Raw genomic sequence first — 24,032 nt, forward strand, 5'->3', positions numbered from 1 at the left:
TTGACCAAAAATCGTCGATTACCGCCAAAGTAAAACATTGGCGTGGTTCAAATTTGCACCGGCACACTCGGGTGGGGTATCCGCAAGAAGTAATCACGCTAATTCGGCTTTTCGGGGTGCCACGAAAATTAAAAAGTTTATTCCCCGGGCAGGGAAAAGGGAAGAGCGGCCATCTTGTTTTTCTAATAGTCAACTCTGGAAATCGCGTTTTGACGGTGCAAATCGACCAAGTTGAGCATCCTGAACAACTTTCCTGTGTGGAGTCATGCAAAATTCGCAAAACCTAGGGAATTACAACTTTTTGGTGCAAAAGTGACGTCATTATTTGACCAAAAATCGTCGATTACCGCCAAAGTAAAACATTGGCGTGGTTCAAATTTGCACCGGCACACTCGGGTGGGGTATCCGCAAGAAGTAAACGCTAATTCGGCTTTTCGGGGTGCCACGAAAATTAAAAAGTTTATTCCCCGGGCAGGGAAAAGGGAAGAGCGGCCATCTTGTTTTTCTAATAGTCAACTCTGGAAATCGCGTTTTGACGGTGCAAATCGACCAAGTTGAGCATCCTGAACAACTTTCCTGTGTGGAGTCATGCAAAATTCGCAAAACCTTGGGAATTACAACTTTTTGCTGCAAAAGTGACGTCATAATTTGACCAAAAATCGTCGATTACCGCCAAAGTAAAACATTGGCGTGGTTCAAATTTGCACCGGCACACTCGGGTGGGGTATCCGCAAGAAGTAATCACGCTAATTCGGCTTTTCGGGGTGCCACGAAAATTAAAAAGTTTATTCCCCGGGCAGGGAAAAGGGAAGAGCGGCCATCTTGTTTTTCTAATAGTCAACTCTGGAAATCGCGTTTTGACGGTGCAAATCGACCAAGTTGAGCATCCTGAACAACTTTCCTGTGTGGAGTCATGCAAAATTCGCAAAACCTTGGGAATTACAACTTTTTTGTGCAAAAGTGACGTCATAATTTGACAAAAAATCGTCGATTACCGCCAAAGTAAAACATTGACGGGGTTCAAATTTGCACCGGCACTCTCGGGTGGGGTATCCGCAAGAAGTAATCACGCTAATTCTGCTTTTCGGGAGCTCGAAAATTAAAAAAGTTTATTCCCCGGGCAGGGAAAAGGGAAGAGCGGCCATCTTGTTTTTCTAATAGTCAACTCTGGAAATCGCGTTTTGACGGTGCAAATCGACCAAGTTGAGCATCCTGAACAACTTTCCTGTGTGGAGTCATGCAAAATTCGCAAAACCTTGGGAATTACAACTTTTTGGTGCAAAAGTGACGTCATAATTTGACAAAAAATCGTCGATTACCGCCAAAGTGAAACATTAAATGGGTTCAAATTTGCACCGGCACACTCGGGTGGGGTATCCGCAAGAAGTAATCACGCTAATTCGGCTTTTCGGGAGCTCGAAAATTAAAAAGTTTATTCCCCGGGCAGGGAAAAGGGAAGAGCGGCCATTTTGTTTTTCTAATAGTCAACTCTGGAAATCGCGTTTTGACGGTGCAAATCGACCAAGTTGAGCATCCTGAACAACTTTCCTGTGTGGAGTCATGCAAAATTCGCAAAACCTTGGGAATTACAACTTTTTGGTGCAAAAGTGACGTCGTAATTTGACCAAAAATCGTCGATTACCGCCAAAGTAAAACATTGGCGTGGTTCAAATTTGCACCGGCACACTCGGGTGGGGTATCCGCAAGAAGTAATCACGCTAATTCGGCTTTTCGGGGTGCTACGAAAATTAAAAAGTTTATTCCCCGGGCAGGGAAAAGGGAAGAGCGGCCATCTTGTTTTTCTAATAGTCAACTCTGGAAATCGCGTTTTGACGGTGCAAATCGACCAAGTTGAGCATCCTGAACAACTTTCCTGTGTGGAGTCATGCAAAATTCGCAAAACCTAGGGAATTACAACTTTTTGGTGCAAAAGTGACGTCATTATTTGACCAAAAATCGTCGATTACCGCCAAAGTAAAACATTGGCGTGGTTCAAATTTGCACCGGCACACTCGGGTGGGGTATCCGCAAGAAGTAATCACGCTAATTCGGCTTTTCGGGAGCTCGAAAATTAAAAAGTTTATTCCCCGGGCAGGGAAAAGGGAAGAGCGGCCATCTTGTTTTTCTAATAGTCAACTCTGGAAATCGCGTTTTGACGGTGCAAATCGACCAAGTTGAGCATCCTGAACAACTTTCCTGTGTGGAGTCATGCAAAATTCGCAAAACCTTGGGAATTACAACTTTTTTGTGCAAAAGTGACGTCATAATTTGACCAAAAATCGTCGATTACCGCCAAAGTAAAACATTGGCGTGGTTCAAATTTGCACCGGCACACTCGGGTGGGGTATCCGCAAGAAGTAATCACGCTAATTCGGCTTTTCGGGGTGCCACGAAAATTAAAAAGTTTATTCCCCGGGCAGGGAAAAGGGAAGAGCGGCCATCTTGTTTTTCTTAGAGTCAACTCTGGAAATCGCGTTTTGACGGTGCAAATCGACCAAGTTGAGCATCCTGAACAACTTTCCTGTGTGGAGTCATGCAAAATTCGCAAAACCTAGGGAATTACAACTTTTTGGTGCAAAAGTGACGTCATTATTTGACCAAAAATCGTCGATTACCGCCAAAGTAAAACATTGGCGTGGTTCAAATTTGCACCGGCACACTCGGGTGGGGTTTCCGCAAGAAGTAATCACGCTAATTCGGCTTTTCGGGGTGCCACGAAAATTAAAAAGTTTATTCCCCGGGCAGGGAAAAGGGAAGAGCGGCCATCTTGTTTTTCTAATAGTCAACTCTGGAAATCGCGTTTTGACGGTGCAAATCGACCAAGTTGAGCATCCTGAACAACTTTCCTGTGTGGAGTCATGCAAAATTCGCAAAACCTAGGGAATTACAACTTTTTTGTGCAAAAGTGAAGTCATTATTTGACCAAAAATCGTCGATTACCGCCAAAGTAAAACATTGGCGTGGTTCAAATTTGCACCGGCACACTCGGGTGGGGTATCCGCAAGAAGTAATCACGCTAATTCGGCTTTTCGGGGTGCCACGAAAATTAAAAAGTTTATTCCCCGGGCAGGGAAAAGGGAAGAGCGGCCATCTTGTTTTTCTAATAGTCAACTCTGGAAATCGCGTTTTGACGGTGCAAATCGACCAAGTTGAGCATCCTGAACAACTTTCCTGTGTGGAGTCATGCAAAATTCGCAAAACCTTGGGAATTACAACTTTTTTGTGCAAAAGTGACGTCATTATTTGACCAAAAATCGTCGATTACCGCCAAAGTAAAACATTGGCGTGGTTCAAATTTGCACCGGCACACTCGGGTGGGGTATCCGCAAGAAGTAATCACGCTAATTCGGCTTTTCGGGAGCTCGAAAATTAAAAAGTTTATTCCCCGGGCAGGGAAAAGGGAAGAGCGGCCATTTTGTTTTTCTAATAGTCAACTCTGGAAATCGCGTTTTGACGGTGCAAATCGACCAAGTTGAGCATCCTGAACAACTTTCCTGTGTGGAGTCATGCAAAATTCGCAAAACCTTGGGAATTACAACTTTTTGCTGCAAAAGTGACGTCATAATTTGACCAAAAATCGTCGATTACCGCCAAAGTAAAACATTGGCGTGGTTCAAATTTGCACCGGCACACTCGGGTGGGGTATCCGCAAGAAGTAATCACGCTAATTCGGCTTTTCGGGGTGCCACGAAAATTAAAAAGTTTATTCCCCGGGCAGGGAAAAGGGAAGAGCGGCCATCTTGTTTTTCTAATAGTCAACTCTGGAAATCGCGTTTTGACGGTGCAAATCGACCAAGTTGAGCATCCTGAACAACTTTCCTGTGTGGAGTCATGCAAAATTCGCAAAACCTTGGGAATTACAACTTTTTGGTGCAAAAGTGACGTCATAATTTGACCAAAAATCGTCGATTACCGCCAAAGTAAAACATTGGCGTGGTTCAAATTTGCACCGGCACACTCGGGTGGGGTATCCGCAAGAAGTAATCACGCTAATTCGGCTTTTCGGGGTGCCACGAAAATTAAAAAGTTTATTCCCCGGGCAGGGAAAAGGGAAGAGCGGCCATCTTGTTTTTCTAATAGTCAACTCTGGAAATCGCGTTTTGACGGTGCAAATCGACCAAGTTGAGCATCCTGAACAACTTTCCTGTGTGGAGTCATGCAAAATTCGCAAAACCTTGGGAATTACAACTTTTTTGTGCAAAAGTGAAGTCATTATTTGACAAAAAATTGTCGATTACCGCCAAAGTAAAACATTGGCGTGGTTCAAATTTGCACCGGCACACTCGGGTGGGGTATCCGCAAGAAGTAATCACGCTAATTCGGCTTTTCGGGGTGCCACGAAAATTAAAAAGTTTATTCCCCGGGCAGGGAAAAGGGAAGAGCGGCCATCTTGTTTTTCTAATAGTCAACTCTGGAAATCGCGTTTTGACGGTGCAAATCGACCAAGTTGAGCATCCTGAACAACTTTCCTGTGTGGAGTCATGCAAAATTCGCAAAACCTTGGGAATTACAACTTTTTGGTGCAAAAGTGACGTCATAATTTGACCAAAAATCGTCGATTACCGCCAAAGTAAAACATTGGCGTGGTTCAAATTTGCACCGGCACACTCGGGTGGGGTTTCCGCAAGAAGTAATCACGCTAATTCGGCTTTTCGGGGTGCCACGAAAATTAAAAAGTTTATTCCCCGGGCAGGGAAAAGGGAAGAGCGGCCATCTTGTTTTTCTAATAGTCAACTCTGGAAATCGCGTTTTGACGGTGCAAATCGACCAAGTTGAGCATCCTGAACAACTTTCCTGTGTGGAGTCATGCAAAATTCGCAAAACCTTGGGAATTACAACTTTTTGCTGCAAAAGTGACGTCATAATTTGACCAAAAATCGTCGATTACCGCCAAAGTAAAACATTGGCGTGGTTCAAATTTGCACCGGCACACTCGGGTGGGGTATCCGCAAGAAGTAATCACGCTAATTCGGCTTTTCGGGGTGCCACGAAAATTAAAAAGTTTATTCCCCGGGCAGGGAAAAGGGAAGAGCGGCCATCTTGTTTTTCTAATAGTCAACTCTGGAAATCGCGTTTTGACGGTGCAAATCGACCAAGTTGAGCATCCTGAACAACTTTCCTGTGTGGAGTCATGCAAAATTCGCAAAACCTTGGGAATTACAACTTTTTGGTGCAAAAGTGACGTCATAATTTGACCAAAAATCGTCGATTACCGCCAAAGTAAAACATTGATGGGGTTCAAATTTGCACAGGCACACTCGGGTGGGGTATCCGCAAGAAGTAATCACGCTAATTCGGCTTTTCGGGGTGCCACGAAAATTAAAAAGTTTATTCCCCGGGCAGGGAAAAGGGAAGAGCGGCCGTCTTGTTTTTCTAATAGTCAACTCTGGAAATCGCGTTTTGACGGTGCAAATCGACCAAGTTGAGCATCCTGAACAACTTTCCTGTGTGGAGTCATGCAAAATTCGCAAAACCTTGGGAATTACAACTTTTTGGTGCAAAAGTGACGTCATAATTTGACCAAAAATCGTCGATTACCGCCAAAGTAAAACATTGATGGGGTTCAAATTTGCACAGGCACACTCGGGTGGGGTATCCGCAAGAAGTAATCACGCTAATTCGGCTTTTCGGGGTGCCACGAAAATTAAAAAGTTTATTCCCCGGGCAGGGAAAAGGGAAGAGCGGCCATCTTGTTTTTCTAATAGTCAACTCTGGAAATCGCGTTTTGACGGTGCAAATCGACCAAGTTGAGCATCCTGAACAACTTTCCTGTGTGGAGTCATGCAAAATTCGCAAAACCTTGGGAATTACAACTTTTTTGTGCAAAAGTGAAGTCATTATTTGACAAAAAATCGTCGATTACCGCCAAAGTAAAACATTGGCGTGGTTCAAATTTGCACCGGCACACTCGGGTGGGGTATCCGCAAGAAGTAATCACGCTAATTCGGCTTTTCGGGGTGCCACGAAAATTAAAAAGTTTATTCCCCGGGCAGGGAAAAGGGAAGAGCGGCCATCTTGTTTTTCTAATAGTCAACTCTGGAAATCGCGTTTTGACGGTGCAAATCGACCAAGTTGAGCATCCTGAACAACTTTCCTGTGTGGAGTCATGCAAAATTCGCAAAACCTTGGGAATTACAACTTTTTGGTGCAAAAGTGACGTCATAATTTGACCAAAAATCGTCGATTACCGCCAAAGTAAAACATTGATGGGGTTCAAATTTGCACAGGCACACTCGGGTGGGGTATCCGCAAGAAGTAATCACGCTAATTCGGCTTTTCGGGGTGCCACGAAAATTAAAAAGTTTATTCCCCGGGCAGGGAAAAGGGAAGAGCGGCCGTCTTGTTTTTCTAATAGTCAACTCTGGAAATCGCGTTTTGACGGTGCAAATCGACCAAGTTGAGCATCCTGAACAACTTTCCTGTGTGGAGTCATGCAAAATTCGCAAAACCTTGGGAATTACAACTTTTTGGTGCAAAAGTGACGTCATAATTTGACCAAAAATCGTCGATTACCGCCAAAGTAAAACATTGATGGGGTTCAAATTTGCACAGGCACACTCGGGTGGGGTATCCGCAAGAAGTAATCACGCTAATTCGGCTTTTCGGGGTGCCACGAAAATTAAAAAGTTTATTCCCCGGGCAGGGAAAAGGGAAGAGCGGCCATCTTGTTTTTCTAATAGTCAACTCTGGAAATCGCGTTTTGACGGTGCAAATCGACCAAGTTGAGCATCCTGAACAACTTTCCTGTGTGGAGTCATGCAAAATTCGCAAAACCTTGGGAATTACAACTTTTTTGTGCAAAAGTGAAGTCATTATTTGACAAAAAATCGTCGATTACCGCCAAAGTAAAACATTGGCGTGGTTCAAATTTGCACCGGCACACTCGGGTGGGGTATCCGCAAGAAGTAATCACGCTAATTCGGCTTTTCGGGGTGCCACGAAAATTAAAAAGTTTATTCCCCGGGCAGGGAAAAGGGAAGAGCGGCCATCTTGTTTTTCTAATAGTCAACTCTGGAAATCGCGTTTTGACGGTGCAAATCGACCAAGTTGAGCATCCTGAACAACTTTCCTGTGTGGAGTCATGCAAAATTCGCAAAACCTTGGGAATTACAACTTTTTGGTGCAAAAGTGACGTCATAATTTGACCAAAAATCGTCGATTACCGCCAAAGTAAAACATTGGCGTGGTTCAAATTTGCACCGGCACACTCGGGTGGGGTTTCCGCAAGAAGTAATCACGCTAATTCGGCTTTTCGGGGTGCCACGAAAATTAAAAAGTTTATTCCCCGGGCAGGGAAAAGGGAAGAGCGGCCATCTTGTTTTTCTAATAGTCAACTCTGGAAATCGCGTTTTGACGGTGCAAATCGACCAAGTTGAGCATCCTGAACAACTTTCCTGTGTGGAGTCATGCAAAATTCGCAAAACCTAGGGAATTACAACTTTTTTGTGCAAAAGTGAAGTCATTATTTGACCAAAAATCGTCGATTACCGCCAAAGTAAAACATTGGCGTGGTTCAAATTTGCACCGGCACACTCGGGTGGGGTATCCGCAAGAAGTAATCACGCTAATTCGGCTTTTCGGGGTGCCACGAAAATTAAAAAGTTTATTCCCCGGGCAGGGAAAAGGGAAGAGCGGCCATCTTGTTTTTCTAATAGTCAACTCTGGAAATCGCGTTTTGACGGTGCAAATCGACCAAGTTGAGCATCCTGAACAACTTTCCTGTGTGGAGTCATGCAAAATTCGCAAAACCTTGGGAATTACAACTTTTTTGTGCAAAAGTGACGTCATTATTTGACCAAAAATCGTCGATTACCGCCAAAGTAAAACATTGGCGTGGTTCAAATTTGCACCGGCACACTCGGGTGGGGTATCCGCAAGAAGTAATCACGCTAATTCGGCTTTTCGGGAGCTCGAAAATTAAAAAGTTTATTCCCCGGGCAGGGAAAAGGGAAGAGCGGCCATTTTGTTTTTCTAATAGTCAACTCTGGAAATCGCGTTTTGACGGTGCAAATCGACCAAGTTGAGCATCCTGAACAACTTTCCTGTGTGGAGTCATGCAAAATTCGCAAAACCTTGGGAATTACAACTTTTTGCTGCAAAAGTGACGTCATAATTTGACCAAAAATCGTCGATTACCGCCAAAGTAAAACATTGGCGTGGTTCAAATTTGCACCGGCACACTCGGGTGGGGTATCCGCAAGAAGTAATCACGCTAATTCGGCTTTTCGGGGTGCCACGAAAATTAAAAAGTTTATTCCCCGGGCAGGGAAAAGGGAAGAGCGGCCATCTTGTTTTTCTAATAGTCAACTCTGGAAATCGCGTTTTGACGGTGCAAATCGACCAAGTTGAGCATCCTGAACAACTTTCCTGTGTGGAGTCATGCAAAATTCGCAAAACCTTGGGAATTACAACTTTTTGGTGCAAAAGTGACGTCATAATTTGACCAAAAATCGTCGATTACCGCCAAAGTAAAACATTGATGGGGTTCAAATTTGCACAGGCACACTCGGGTGGGGTATCCGCAAGAAGTAATCACGCTAATTCGGCTTTTCGGGGTGCCACGAAAATTAAAAAGTTTATTCCCCGGGCAGGGAAAAGGGAAGAGCGGCCGTCTTGTTTTTCTAATAGTCAACTCTGGAAATCGCGTTTTGACGGTGCAAATCGACCAAGTTGAGCATCCTGAACAACTTTCCTGTGTGGAGTCATGCAAAATTCGCAAAACCTTGGGAATTACAACTTTTTTGTGCAAAAGTGAAGTCATTATTTGACAAAAAATTGTCGATTACCGCCAAAGTAAAACATTGGCGTGGTTCAAATTTGCACCGGCACACTCGGGTGGGGTATCCGCAAGAAGTAATCACGCTAATTCGGCTTTTCGGGGTGCCACGAAAATTAAAAAGTTTATTCCCCGGGCAGGGAAAAGGGAAGAGCGGCCATCTTGTTTTTCTAATAGTCAACTCTGGAAATCGCGTTTTGACGGTGCAAATCGACCAAGTTGAGCATCCTGAACAACTTTCCTGTGTGGAGTCATGCAAAATTCGCAAAACCTTGGGAATTACAACTTTTTGGTGCAAAAGTGACGTCATAATTTGACCAAAAATCGTCGATTACCGCCAAAGTAAAACATTGGCGTGGTTCAAATTTGCACCGGCACACTCGGGTGGGGTTTCCGCAAGAAGTAATCACGCTAATTCGGCTTTTCGGGGTGCCACGAAAATTAAAAAGTTTATTCCCCGGGCAGGGAAAAGGGAAGAGCGGCCATCTTGTTTTTCTAATAGTCAACTCTGGAAATCGCGTTTTGACGGTGCAAATCGACCAAGTTGAGCATCCTGAACAACTTTCCTGTGTGGAGTCATGCAAAATTCGCAAAACCTTGGGAATTACAACTTTTTGCTGCAAAAGTGACGTCATAATTTGACCAAAAATCGTCGATTACCGCCAAAGTAAAACATTGGCGTGGTTCAAATTTGCACAGGCACACTCGGGTGGGGTATCCGCAAGAAGTAATCACGCTAATTCGGCTTTTCGGGGTGCCACGAAAATTAAAAAGTTTATTCCCCGGGCAGGGAAAAGGGAAGAGCGGCCGTCTTGTTTTTCTAATAGTCAACTCTGGAAATCGCGTTTTGACGGTGCAAATCGACCAAGTTGAGCATCCTGAACAACTTTCCTGTGTGGAGTCATGCAAAATTCGCAAAACCTTGGGAATTACAACTTTTTGGTGCAAAAGTGACGTCATAATTTGACCAAAAATCGTCGATTACCGCCAAAGTAAAACATTGATGGGGTTCAAATTTGCACAGGCACACTCGGGTGGGGTATCCGCAAGAAGTAATCACGCTAATTCGGCTTTTCGGGGTGCCACGAAAATTAAAAAGTTTATTCCCCGGGCAGGGAAAAGGGAAGAGCGGCCATCTTGTTTTTCTAATAGTCAACTCTGGAAATCGCGTTTTGACGGTGCAAATCGACCAAGTTGAGCATCCTGAACAACTTTCCTGTGTGGAGTCATGCAAAATTCGCAAAACCTTGGGAATTACAACTTTTTTGTGCAAAAGTGAAGTCATTATTTGACCAAAAATCGTCGATTACCGCCAAAGTAAAACATTGGCGTGGTTCAAATTTGCACCGGCACACTCGGGTGGGGTATCCGCAAGAAGTAATCACGCTAATTCGGCTTTTCGGGGTGCCACGAAAATTAAAAAGTTTATTCCCCGGGCAGGGAAAAGGGAAGAGCGGCCATCTTGTTTTTCTAATAGTCAACTCTGGAAATCGCGTTTTGACGGTGCAAATCGACCAAGTTGAGCATCCTGAACAACTTTCCTGTGTGGAGTCATGCAAAATTCGCAAAACCTTGGGAATTACAACTTTTTGGTGCAAAAGTGACGTCATAATTTGACCAAAAATCGTCGATTACCGCCAAAGTAAAACATTGGCGTGGTTCAAATTTGCACCGGCACACTCGGGTGGGGTTTCCGCAAGAAGTAATCACGCTAATTCGGCTTTTCGGGGTGCCACGAAAATTAAAAAGTTTATTCCCCGGGCAGGGAAAAGGGAAGAGCGGCCATCTTGTTTTTCTAATAGTCAACTCTGGAAATCGCGTTTTGACGGTGCAAATCGACCAAGTTGAGCATCCTGAACAACTTTCCTGTGTGGAGTCATGCAAAATTCGCAAAACCTAGGGAATTACAACTTTTTGGTGCAAAAGTGACGTCATTATTTGACCAAAAATCGTCGATTACCGCCAAAGTAAAACATTGGCGTGGTTCAAATTTGCACCGGCACACTCGGGTGGGGTATCCGCAAGAAGTAATCACGCTAATTCGGCTTTTCGGGAGCTCGAAAATTAAAAAGTTTATTCCCCGGGCAGGGAAAAGGGAAGAGCGGCCATCTTGTTTTTCTAATAGTCAACTCTGGAAATCGCGTTTTGACGGTGCAAATCGACCAAGTTGAGCATCCTGAACAACTTTCCTGTGTGGAGTCATGCAAAATTCGCAAAACCTTGGGAATTACAACTTTTTGGTGCAAAAGTGACGTCATAATTTGACCAAAAATCGTCGATTACCGCCAAAGTAAAACATTGATGGGGTTCAAATTTGCACAGGCACACTCGGGTGGGGTATCCGCAAGAAGTAATCACGCTAATTCGGCTTTTCGGGGTGCCACGAAAATTAAAAAGTTTATTCCCCGGGCAGGGAAAAGGGAAGAGCGGCCATCTTGTTTTTCTAATAGTCAACTCTGGAAATCGCGTTTTGACGGTGCAAATCGACCAAGTTGAGCATCCTGAACAACTTTCCTGTGTGGAGTCATGCAAAATTCGCAAAACCTTGGGAATTACAACTTTTTTGTGCAAAAGTGAAGTCATTATTTGACAAAAAATTGTCGATTACCGCCAAAGTAAAACATTGGCGTGGTTCAAATTTGCACCGGCACACTCGGGTGGGGTATCCGCAAGAAGTAATCACGCTAATTCGGCTTTTCGGGGTGCCACGAAAATTAAAAAGTTTATTCCCCGGGCAGGGAAAAGGGAAGAGCGGCCATCTTGTTTTTCTAATAGTCAACTCTGGAAATCGCGTTTTGACGGTGCAAATCGACCAAGTTGAGCATCCTGAACAACTTTCCTGTGTGGAGTCATGCAAAATTCGCAAAACCTTGGGAATTACAACTTTTTGGTGCAAAAGTGACGTCATAATTTGACCAAAAATCGTCGATTACCGCCAAAGTAAAACATTGGCGTGGTTCAAATTTGCACCGGCACACTCGGGTGGGGTTTCCGCAAGAAGTAATCACGCTAATTCGGCTTTTCGGGGTGCCACGAAAATTAAAAAGTTTATTCCCCGGGCAGGGAAAAGGGAAGAGCGGCCATCTTGTTTTTCTAATAGTCAATTCTGGAAATCGCGTTTTGACGGTGCAAATCGACCAAGTTGAGCATCCTGAACAACTTTCCTGTGTGGAGTCATGCAAAATTCGCAAAACCTTGGGAATTACAACTTTTTGCTGCAAAAGTGACGTCATAATTTGACCAAAAATCGTCGATTACCGCCAAAGTAAAACATTGGCGTGGTTCAAATTTGCACCGGCACACTCGGGTGGGGTATCCGCAAGAAGTAATCACGCTAATTCGGCTTTTCGGGGTGCCACGAAAATTAAAAAGTTTATTCCCCGGGCAGGGAAAAGGGAAGAGCGGCCATCTTGTTTTTCTAATAGTCAACTCTGGAAATCGCGTTTTGACGGTGCAAATCGACCAAGTTGAGCATCCTGAACAACTTTCCTGTGTGGAGTCATGCAAAATTCGCAAAACCTTGGGAATTACAACTTTTTGGTGCAAAAGTGACGTCATAATTTGACCAAAAATCGTCGATTACCGCCAAAGTAAAACATTGATGGGGTTCAAATTTGCACAGGCACACTCGGGTGGGGTATCCGCAAGAAGTAATCACGCTAATTCGGCTTTTCGGGGTGCCACGAAAATTAAAAAGTTTATTCCCCGGGCAGGGAAAAGGGAAGAGCGGCCGTCTTGTTTTTCTAATAGTCAACTCTGGAAATCGCGTTTTGACGGTGCAAATCGACCAAGTTGAGCATCCTGAACAACTTTCCTGTGTGGAGTCATGCAAAATTCGCAAAACCTTGGGAATTACAACTTTTTGGTGCAAAAGTGACGTCATAATTTGACCAAAAATCGTCGATTACCGCCAAAGTAAAACATTGATGGGGTTCAAATTTGCACAGGCACACTCGGGTGGGGTATCCGCAAGAAGTAATCACGCTAATTCGGCTTTTCGGGGTGCCACGAAAATTAAAAAGTTTATTCCCCGGGCAGGGAAAAGGGAAGAGCGGCCATCTTGTTTTTCTAATAGTCAACTCTGGAAATCGCGTTTTGACGGTGCAAATCGACCAAGTTGAGCATCCTGAACAACTTTCCTGTGTGGAGTCATGCAAAATTCGCAAAACCTTGGGAATTACAACTTTTTGGTGCAAAAGTGACGTCATAATTTGACCAAAAATCGTCGATTACCGCCAAAGTAAAACATTGATGGGGTTCAAATTTGCACAGGCACACTCGGGTGGGGTATCCGCAAGAAGTAATCACGCTAATTCGGCTTTTCGGGGTGCCACGAAAATTAAAAAGTTTATTCCCCGGGCAGGGAAAAGGGAAGAGCGGCCGTCTTGTTTTTCTAATAGTCAACTCTGGAAATCGCGTTTTGACGGTGCAAATCGACCAAGTTGAGCATCCTGAACAACTTTCCTGTGTGGAGTCATGCAAAATTCGCAAAACCTTGGGAATTACAACTTTTTGGTGCAAAAGTGACGTCATAATTTGACCAAAAATCGTCGATTACCGCCAAAGTAAAACATTGATGGGGTTCAAATTTGCACAGGCACACTCGGGTGGGGTATCCGCAAGAAGTAATCACGCTAATTCGGCTTTTCGGGGTGCCACGAAAATTAAAAAGTTTATTCCCCGGGCAGGGAAAAGGGAAGAGCGGCCATCTTGTTTTTCTAATAGTCAACTCTGGAAATCGCGTTTTGACGGTGCAAATCGACCAAGTTGAGCATCCTGAACAACTTTCCTGTGTGGAGTCATGCAAAATTCGCAAAACCTTGGGAATTACAACTTTTTTGTGCAAAAGTGAAGTCATTATTTGACAAAAAATCGTCGATTACCGCCAAAGTAAAACATTGGCGTGGTTCAAATTTGCACCGGCACACTCGGGTGGGGTATCCGCAAGAAGTAATCACGCTAATTCGGCTTTTCGGGGTGCCACGAAAATTAAAAAGTTTATTCCCCGGGCAGGGAAAAGGGAAGAGCGGCCATCTTGTTTTTCTAATAGTCAACTCTGGAAATCGCGTTTTGACGGTGCAAATCGACCAAGTTGAGCATCCTGAACAACTTTCCTGTGTGGAGTCATGCAAAATTCGCAAAACCTTGGGAATTACAACTTTTTGGTGCAAAAGTGACGTCATAATTTGACCAAAAATCGTCGATTACCGCCAAAGTAAAACATTGGCGTGGTTCAAATTTGCACCGGCACACTCGGGTGGGGTTTCCGCAAGAAGTAATCACGCTAATTCGGCTTTTCGGGGTGCCACGAAAATTAAAAAGTTTATTCCCCGGGCAGGGAAAAGGGAAGAGCGGCCATCTTGTTTTTCTAATAGTCAACTCTGGAAATCGCGTTTTGACGGTGCAAATCGACCAAGTTGAGCATCCTGAACAACTTTCCTGTGTGGAGTCATGCAAAATTCGCAAAACCTAGGGAATTACAACTTTTTGGTGCAAAAGTGACGTCATTATTTGACCAAAAATCGTCGATTACCGCCAAAGTAAAACATTGGCGTGGTTCAAATTTGCACCGGCACACTCGGGTGGGGTATCCGCAAGAAGTAATCACGCTAATTCGGCTTTTCGGGAGCTCGAAAATTAAAAAGTTTATTCCCCGGGCAGGGAAAAGGGAAGAGCGGCCATCTTGTTTTTCTAATAGTCAACTCTGGAAATCGCGTTTTGACGGTGCAAATCGACCAAGTTGAGCATCCTGAACAACTTTCCTGTGTGGAGTCATGCAAAATTCGCAAAACCTTGGGAATTACAACTTTTTGGTGCAAAAGTGACGTCATAATTTGACCAAAAATCGTCGATTACCGCCAAAGTAAAACATTGATGGGGTTCAAATTTGCACAGGCACACTCGGGTGGGGTATCCGCAAGAAGTAATCACGCTAATTCGGCTTTTCGGGGTGCCACGAAAATTAAAAAGTTTATTCCCCGGGCAGGGAAAAGGGAAGAGCGGCCATCTTGTTTTTCTAATAGTCAACTCTGGAAATCGCGTTTTGACGGTGCAAATCGACCAAGTTGAGCATCCTGAACAACTTTCCTGTGTGGAGTCATGCAAAATTCGCAAAACCTTGGGAATTACAACTTTTTTGTGCAAAAGTGAAGTCATTATTTGACCAAAAATCGTCGATTACCGCCAAAGTAAAACATTGGCGTGGTTCAAATTTGCACCGGCACACTCGGGTGGGGTATCCGCAAGAAGTAATCACGCTAATTCGGCTTTTCGGGGTGCCACGAAAATTAAAAAGTTTATTCCCCGGGCAGGGAAAAGGGAAGAGCGGCCATCTTGTTTTTCTAATAGTCAACTCTGGAAATCGCGTTTTGACGGTGCAAATCGACCAAGTTGAGCATCCTGAACAACTTTCCTGTGTGGAGTCATGCAAAATTCGCAAAACCTTGGGAATTACAACTTTTTGGTGCAAAAGTGACGTCATAATTTGACCAAAAATCGTCGATTACCGCCAAAGTAAAACATTGGCGTGGTTCAAATTTGCACCGGCACACTCGGGTGGGGTTTCCGCAAGAAGTAATCACGCTAATTCGGCTTTTCGGGGTGCCACGAAAATTAAAAAGTTTATTCCCCGGGCAGGGAAAAGGGAAGAGCGGCCATCTTGTTTTTCTAATAGTCAACTCTGGAAATCGCGTTTTGACGGTGCAAATCGACCAAGTTGAGCATCCTGAACAACTTTCCTGTGTGGAGTCATGCAAAATTCGCAAAACCTTGGGAATTACAACTTTTTGCTGCAAAAGTGACGTCATAATTTGACCAAAAATCGTCGATTACCGCCAAAGTAAAACATTGGCGTGGTTCAAATTTGCACCGGCACACTCGGGTGGGGTATCCGCAAGAAGTAATCACGCTAATTCGGCTTTTCGGGGTGCCACGAAAATTAAAAAGTTTATTCCCCGGGCAGGGAAAAGGGAAGAGCGGCCATCTTGTTTTTCTAATAGTCAACTCTGGAAATCGCGTTTTGACGGTGCAAATCGACCAAGTTGAGCATCCTGAACAACTTTCCTGTGTGGAGTCATGCAAAATTCGCAAAACCTTGGGAATTACAACTTTTTGGTGCAAAAGTGACGTCATAATTTGACCAAAAATCGTCGATTACCGCCAAAGTAAAACATTGATGGGGTTCAAATTTGCACAGGCACACTCGGGTGGGGTATCCGCAAGAAGTAATCACGCTAATTCGGCTTTTCGGGGTGCCACGAAAATTAAAAAGTTTATTCCCCGGGCAGGGAAAAGGGAAGAGCGGCCGTCTTGTTTTTCTAATAGTCAACTCTGGAAATCGCGTTTTGACGGTGCAAATCGACCAAGTTGAGCATCCTGAACAACTTTCCTGTGTGGAGTCATGCAAAATTCGCAAAACCTTGGGAATTACAACTTTTTGGTGCAAAAGTGACGTCATAATTTGACCAAAAATCGTCGATTACCGCCAAAGTAAAACATTGGCGTGGTTCAAATTTGCACCGGCACACTCGGGTGGGGTTTCCGCAAGAAGTAATCACGCTAATTCGGCTTTTCGGGGTGCCACGAAAATTAAAAAGTTTATTCCCCGGGCAGGGAAAAGGGAAGAGCGGCCATCTTGTTTTTCTAATAGTCAACTCTGGAAATCGCGTTTTGACGGTGCAAATCGACCAAGTTGAGCATCCTGAACAACTTTCCTGTGTGGAGTCATGCAAAATTCGCAAAACCTTGGGAATTACAACTTTTTGCTGCAAAAGTGACGTCATAATTTGACCAAAAATCGTCGATTACCGCCAAAGTAAAACATTGGCGTGGTTCAAATTTGCACCGGCACACTCGGGTGGGGTATCCGCAAGAAGTAATCACGCTAATTCGGCTTTTCGGGGTGCCACGAAAATTAAAAAGTTTATTCCCCGGGCAGGGAAAAGGGAAGAGCGGCCATCTTGTTTTTCTAATAGTCAACTCTGGAAATCGCGTTTTGACGGTGCAAATCGACCAAGTTGAGCATCCTGAACAACTTTCCTGTGTGGAGTCATGCAAAATTCGCAAAACCTTGGGAATTACAACTTTTTGGTGCAAAAATGACGTCATAATTTGACCAAAAATCGTCGATTACCGCCAAAGTAAAACATTGATGGGGTTCAAATTTGCACAGGCACACTCGGGTGGGGTATCCGCAAGAAGTAATCACGCTAATTCGGCTTTTCGGGGTGCCACGAAAATTAAAAAGTTTATTCCCCGGGCAGGGAAAAGGGAAGAGCGGCCGTCTTGTTTTTCTAATAGTCAACTCTGGAAATCGCGTTTTGACGGTGCAAATCGACCAAGTTGAGCATCCTGAACAACTTTCCTGTGTGGAGTCATGCAAAATTCGCAAAACCTTGGGAATTACAACTTTTTGGTGCAAAAGTGACGTCATAATTTGACCAAAAATCGTCGATTACCGCCAAAGTAAAACATTGATGGGGTTCAAATTTGCACAGGCACACTCGGGTGGGGTATCCGCAAGAAGTAATCACGCTAATTCGGCTTTTCGGGGTGCCACGAAAATTAAAAAGTTTATTCCCCGGGCAGGGAAAAGGGAAGAGCGGCCATCTTGTTTTTCTAATAGTCAACTCTGGAAATCGCGTTTTGACGGTGCAAATCGACCAAGTTGAGCATCCTGAACAACTTTCCTGTGTGGAGTCATGCAAAATTCGCAAAACCTTGGGAATTACAACTTTTTTGTGCAAAAGTGAAGTCATTATTTGACAAAAAATCGTCGATTACCGCCAAAGTAAAACATTGGCGTGGTTCAAATTTGCACCGGCACACTCGGGTGGGGTATCCGCAAGAAGTAATCACGCTAATTCGGCTTTTCGGGGTGCCACGAAAATTAAAAAGTTTATTCCCCGGGCAGGGAAAAGGGAAGAGCGGCCATCTTGTTTTTCTAATAGTCAACTCTGGAAATCGCGTTTTGACGGTGCAAATCGACCAAGTTGAGCATCCTGAACAACTTTCCTGTGTGGAGTCATGCAAAATTCGCAAAACCTTGGGAATTACAACTTTTTGGTGCAAAAGTGACGTCATAATTTGACCAAAAATCGTCGATTACCGCCAAAGTAAAACATTGGCGTGGTTCAAATTTGCACCGGCACACTCGGGTGGGGTTTCCGCAAGAAGTAATCACGCTAATTCGGCTTTTCGGGGTGCCACGAAAATTAAAAAGTTTATTCCCCGGGCAGGGAAAAGGGAAGAGCGGCCATCTTGTTTTTCTAATAGTCAACTCTGGAAATCGCGTTTTGACGGTGCAAATCGACCAAGTTGAGCATCCTGAACAACTTTCCTGTGTGGAGTCATGCAAAATTCGCAAAACCTAGGGAATTACAACTTTTTGGTGCAAAAGTGACGTCATTATTTGACCAAAAATCGTCGATTACCGCCAAAGTAAAACATTGGCGTGGTTCAAATTTGCACCGGCACACTCGGGTGGGGTATCCGCAAGAAGTAATCACGCTAATTCGGCTTTTCGGGAGCTCGAAAATTAAAAAGTTTATTCCCCGGGCAGGGAAAAGGGAAGAGCGGCCATTTTGTTTTTCTAATAGTCAACTCTGGAAATCGCGTTTTGACGGTGCAAATCGACCAAGTTGAGCATCCTGAACAACTTTCCTGTGTGGAGTCATGCAAAATTCGCAAAACCTTGGGAATTACAACTTTTTTGTGCAAAAGTGAAGTCATTATTTGACCAAAAATCGTCGATTACCGCCAAAGTAAAACATTGGCGTGGTTCAAATTTGCACCGGCACACTCGGGTGGGGTATCCGCAAGAAGTAATCACGCTAATTCGGCTTTTCGGGGTGCCACGAAAATTAAAAAGTTTATTCCCCGGGCAGGGAAAAGGGAAGAGCGGCCATCTTGTTTTTCTAATAGTCAACTCTGGAAATCGCGTTTTGACGGTGCAAATCGACCAAGTTGAGCATCCTGAACAACTTTCCTGTGTGGAGTCATGCAAAATTCGCAAAACCTTGGGAATTACAACTTTTTGGTGCAAAAGTGACGTCATAATTTGACCAAAAATCGTCGATTACCGCCAAAGTAAAACATTGGCGTGGTTCAAATTTGCACCGGCACACTCGGGTGGGGTTTCCGCAAGAAGTAATCACGCTAATTCGGCTTTTCGGGGTGCCACGAAAATTAAAAAGTTTATTCCCCGGGCAGGGAAAAGGGAAGAGCGGCCATCTTGTTTTTCTAATAGTCAACTCTGGAAATCGCGTTTTGACGGTGCAAATCGACCAAGTTGAGCATCCTGAACAACTTTCCTGTGTGGAGTCATGCAAAATTCGCAAAACCTAGGGAATTACAACTTTTTGGTGCAAAAGTGACGTCATTATTTGACCAAAAATCGTCGATTACCGCCAAAGTAAAACATTGGCGTGGTTCAAATTTGCACCGGCACACTCGGGTGGGGTATCCGCAAGAAGTAATCACGCTAATTCGGCTTTTCGGGAGCTCGAAAATTAAAAAGTTTATTCCCCGGGCAGGGAAAAGGGAAGAGCGGCCATTTTGTTTTTCTAATAGTCAACTCTGGAAATCGCGTTTTGACGGTGCAAATCGACCAAGTTGAGCATCCTTAACAACTTTCCTGTTTGGAGTCATGCAAAATTCGCAAAACCTTGGGAATTACAACTTTTTGGTGCAAAAGTGACGTCATAATTTGACCAAAAATCGTCGATTACCGCCAAAGTAAAACATTGGCGTGGTTCAAATTTGCACCGGCACACTCGGGTGGGGTATCCGCAAGAAGTATTCACGCTAATTCGGCTTTTCGGGGTGCCACGAAAATTAAAAAGTTTATTCCCCGGGCAGGGAAAAGGAAAGAGCGGCCATCTTGTTTTTCTAATAGTCAACTCTGGAAATCGCGTTTTGACGGTGCAAATCGACCAACTTGAGCATCCTGAACAATTTTCCTGTGTGGAGTCATGCAAAATTCGCAAAACCTTGGGAATTACAACTTTTTGGTGCAAAAGTGACGTCATAATTTGACCAAAAATCGTCGATTACCGCCAAAGTAAAACATTGGCGTGGTTCAAATTTGCACCGGCACACTCGGGTGGGGTATCCGCAAGAAGTAATCACGCTAATTCGGCTTTTCGGGAGCTCGAAAATTAAAAAGTTTATTCCCCGGGCAGGGAAAAGGGAAGAGCGGCCATTTTGTTTTTCTAATAGTCAACTCTGGAAATCGCGTTTTGACGGTGCAAATCGACCAAGTTGAGCATCCTGAACAACTTTCCTGTGTGGAGTCATGCAAAATTCGCAAAACCTTGGGAATTACAACTTTTTGGTGCAAAAGTGACGTCATAATTTGACCAAAAATCGTCGATTACCGCCAAAGTAAAACATTGGCGTGGTTCAAATTTGCACCGGCACACTCGGGTGGGGTATCCGCAAGAAGTAATCACGCTAATTCGGCTTTTCGGGGTGCCACGAAAATTAAAAAGTTTATTCCCCGGGCAGGGAAAAGGGAAGAGCGGCCATCTTGTTTTTCTAATAGTCAACTCTGGAAATCGCGTTTTGACGGTGCAAATCGACCAAGTTGAGCATCCTGAACAACTTTCCTGTGTGGAGTCATGCAAAATTGGCAAAACCTAGGGAATTACAACTTTTTTGTGCAAAAGTGAAGTCATTATTTGACCAAAAATCGTCGATTACCGCCAAAGTAAAACATTGGCGTGGTTCAAATTTGCACCGGCACACTCGGGTGGGGTATCCGCAAGAAGTAATCACGCTAATTCGGCTTTTCGGGAGCTCGAAAATTAAAAAGTTTATTCCCCGGGCAGGGAAAAGGGAAGAGCGGCCATTTTGTTTTTCTAATATTCTACTCTGGAATTCGCGTTTTGACGGTGCAAATCGACCAAGTTGAGCATCCTGAACAACTTTCCTGTGTGGAGTCATGCAAAATTCGCAAAACCTAGGGAATTACAACTTTTTTGTGCAAAAGTGAAGTCATTATTTGACCAAAAATCGTCGATTACCGCCAAAGTAAAACATTGGCGTGGTTCAAATTTGCACCGGCACACTCGGGTGGGGTATCCGCAAGAAGTAATCACGCTAATTCGGCTTTTCAGGAGCTCGAAAATTAAAAAGTTTAATCCCTGGGTAGGGAAAAGGGAAGAGCGGCCATCTTGTTTTTCTAATAGTCAACTCTGGAAATCGCGTTTTGACGGTGCAAATCGACCAAGTTGAGCATCCTGAACAACTTTCCTGTGTGGAGTCATGCAAAATTCGCAAAACCTTGGGAATTACAACTTTTTGGTGCAAAAGTGACGTCGTAATTTGACCAAAAATCGTCGATTACCGCCAAAGTAAAACATTGGCGTGGTTCAAATTTGCACCGGCACACTCGGGTGGGGTATCCGCAAGAAGTAATCACGCTAATTCGGCTTTTCGGGGTGCCACGAAAATTAAAAAGTTTATTCCCCGTGCAGGGAAAAGGGAAGAGCGGCCATCTTGTTTTTCTAATAGTCAACTCTGGAAATCGCGTTTTGACGTTGCAAATCGACCAAGTTGAGCATCCTGAACAACTTTCCTGTGTGGAGTCATGCAAAATTCGCAAAACCTTGGGAATTACAACTTTTTGGTGCAAAAGTGACGTCATAATTTGACCAAAAATCGTCGATTACCGCCAAAGTAAAGCATTGGCGTGGTTCAAATTTGCACCGGCACACTCGGGTGGGGTTTCCGCAAGAAGTAATCACGCCAGTTCGGCTTTTCGGGGTGCCACGAAAATTAAAAAGTTTATTCCCCGGGCAGGGAAAAGGGAACAGCGGCCATCTTGTTTTTCTAATAGTCAACTCTGGAAATCGCGTTTTGACGGTGCAAATCGACCAAGTTGAGCATCCTGAACAACTTTCCTGTGTGGAGTCATGCAAAATTTGCAAAACCTAGGGAATTACAACTTTTTTGTGCAAAAGTGAAGTCATTATTTGACCAAAAATCGTCGATTACCGCCAAAGTAAAACATTGGCGTGGTTCAAATTTGCACCGGCACACTCGGGTGGGGTATCCACAAGAAGTAATCACGCTAATTCGGCTTTTCGGGGTGCCACGAAAATTAAAAAGTTTATTCCCCGGGCAGGGAAAAGGGAAGAGCGGCCATCTTGTTTTTCTAATAGTCAACTCTGGAAATCGCGTTTTGACGGTGCAAATCGACCAAGTTGAGCATCCTGAACAACTTTCCTGTGTGGAGTCATGCAAAATTCGCAAAACCTTGGGAATTACAACTTTTTGGTGCAAAAGTGACGTCGTAATTTGACCAAAAATCGTCGATTACCGCCAAAGTAAAACATTGATGGGGTTCAAATTTGCACCGGCACACTCGGGTGGGGTATCCGCAAGAAGTAATCACGCTAATTCGGCTTTTCGGGAGCTCGAAAATTAAAAAGTTTATTCCCCGGGCAGGGAAAAGAGAAGAGCGGCCATTTTGTTTTTCTAATAGTCAACTCTGGAAATCGCGTTTTGACGGTGCAAATCAACCAAGTTGAGCATCCTGAACAACTTTCCTGTGTGGAGTCATGCAAAATTCGCAAAACCTTGGGAATTACAACTTTTTGGTGCAAAAGTGACGTCATAATTTGACCAAAAATCGTCGATTACCGCCAAAGTAAAGCATTGGCGTGGTTCAAATTTGCACCGGCACACTCGGGTGGGGTATCCGCAAGAAGTAATCACGCTAATTCGGCTTTTCGGGGTGCCACGAAAATTAAAAAGTTTATTCCCCGGGCAGGGAAAAGGGAAGAGCGGCCATCTTGTTTTTCTAATAGTCAACTCTGGAAATCGCGTTTTGACGGTGCAAATCGATCAAGTTGAGCATCCTGAACAACTTTCCTGTGTGGAGTCATGCAAAATTCGCAAAACCTTGGGAATTACAACTTTTTGGTGCAAAAGTGAAGTCATAATTTGACCCAAAATCGTCGATTACCGCCAAAGTAAAACATTGGCGTGGTTCAAATTTGCACCGGCACACTCGGGTGGGGTATCCGCAAGAAGTAATCACGCTAATTCGGCTTTTCGGGGTGCCACGAAAATTAAAAAGTTTATTCCCCGGGCAGGGAAAAGGGAAGAGCGGCCATCTTGTTTTTCTAATAGTCAACTCTGGAAATCGCGTTTTGACGGTGCAAATCGACCAAGTTGAGCATCCTGAACATCTTTCCTGTGTGGAGTCATGCAAAATTCGCAAAACCTAGGGAATTACAACTTTTTGGTGCAAAAGTGACGTCATTATTTGACCAAAAATCGTCGATTACCGCCAAAGTAAAACATTGGCGTGGTTCAAATTTGCACCGGCACACTCGGGTGGGGTATCCGCAAGAAGTAATCACGCTAATTCGGCTTTTCGGGAGCTCGAAAATTAAAAAGTTTATTCCCCGGGCAGGGAAAAGGGAAGAGCGGCCATTTTGTTTTTCTAATAGTCAACTCTGGAAATCGCGTTTTGACGGTGCAAATCGACCAAGTTGAGCATCCTGAACAACTTTCCTGTGTGGAGTCATGCAAAATTCGCAAAACCTTGGGAATTACAACTTTTTGGTGCAAAAGTGACGTCATAATTTGACCAAAAATCGTCGATTACCGCCAAAGTAAAACATTGGCGTGGTTCAAATTTGCACCGGCACACTCGGGTGGGGTATCCGCAAGAAGTAATCACGCTAATTCGGCTTTTCGGGGTGCCACGAAAATTAAAAAGTTTATTCCCCGGGCAGGGAAAAGGGAAGAGCGGCCATCTTGTTTTTCTAATAGTCAACTCTGGAAATCGCGTTTTGACGGTGCAAATCGACCAAGTTGAGCATCCTGAACAACTTTCCTGTGTGGAGTCATGCAAAATTCGCAAAACCTAGGGAATTACAACTTTTTTGTGCAAAAGTGAAGTCATTATTTGACCAAAAATCGTCGATTACCGCCAAAGTAAAACATTGGCGTGGTTCAAATTTGCACCGGCACACTCGGGTGGGGTATCCGCAAGAAGTAATCACGCTAATTCGGCTTTTCGGGAGCTCGAAAATTAAAAAGTTTATTCCCCGGGCAGGGAAAAGGGAAGAGCGGCCATTTTGTTTTTCTAATATTCAACTCTGGAAATCGCGTTTTGACGGTGCAAATCGACCAAGTTGAGCATCCTGAACAACTTTCCTGTGTGGAGTCATGCAAAATTCGCAAAACCTAGGGAATTACAACTTTTTTGTGCAAAAGTGAAGTCATTATTTGACCAAAAATC

This window comes from Asterias amurensis, chromosome 8 (assembly GCF_032118995.1).
Source record: "Asterias amurensis chromosome 8, ASM3211899v1".
In the NCBI taxonomy this organism is placed as follows: Eukaryota; Metazoa; Echinodermata; class Asteroidea; order Forcipulatida; family Asteriidae; genus Asterias; species Asterias amurensis.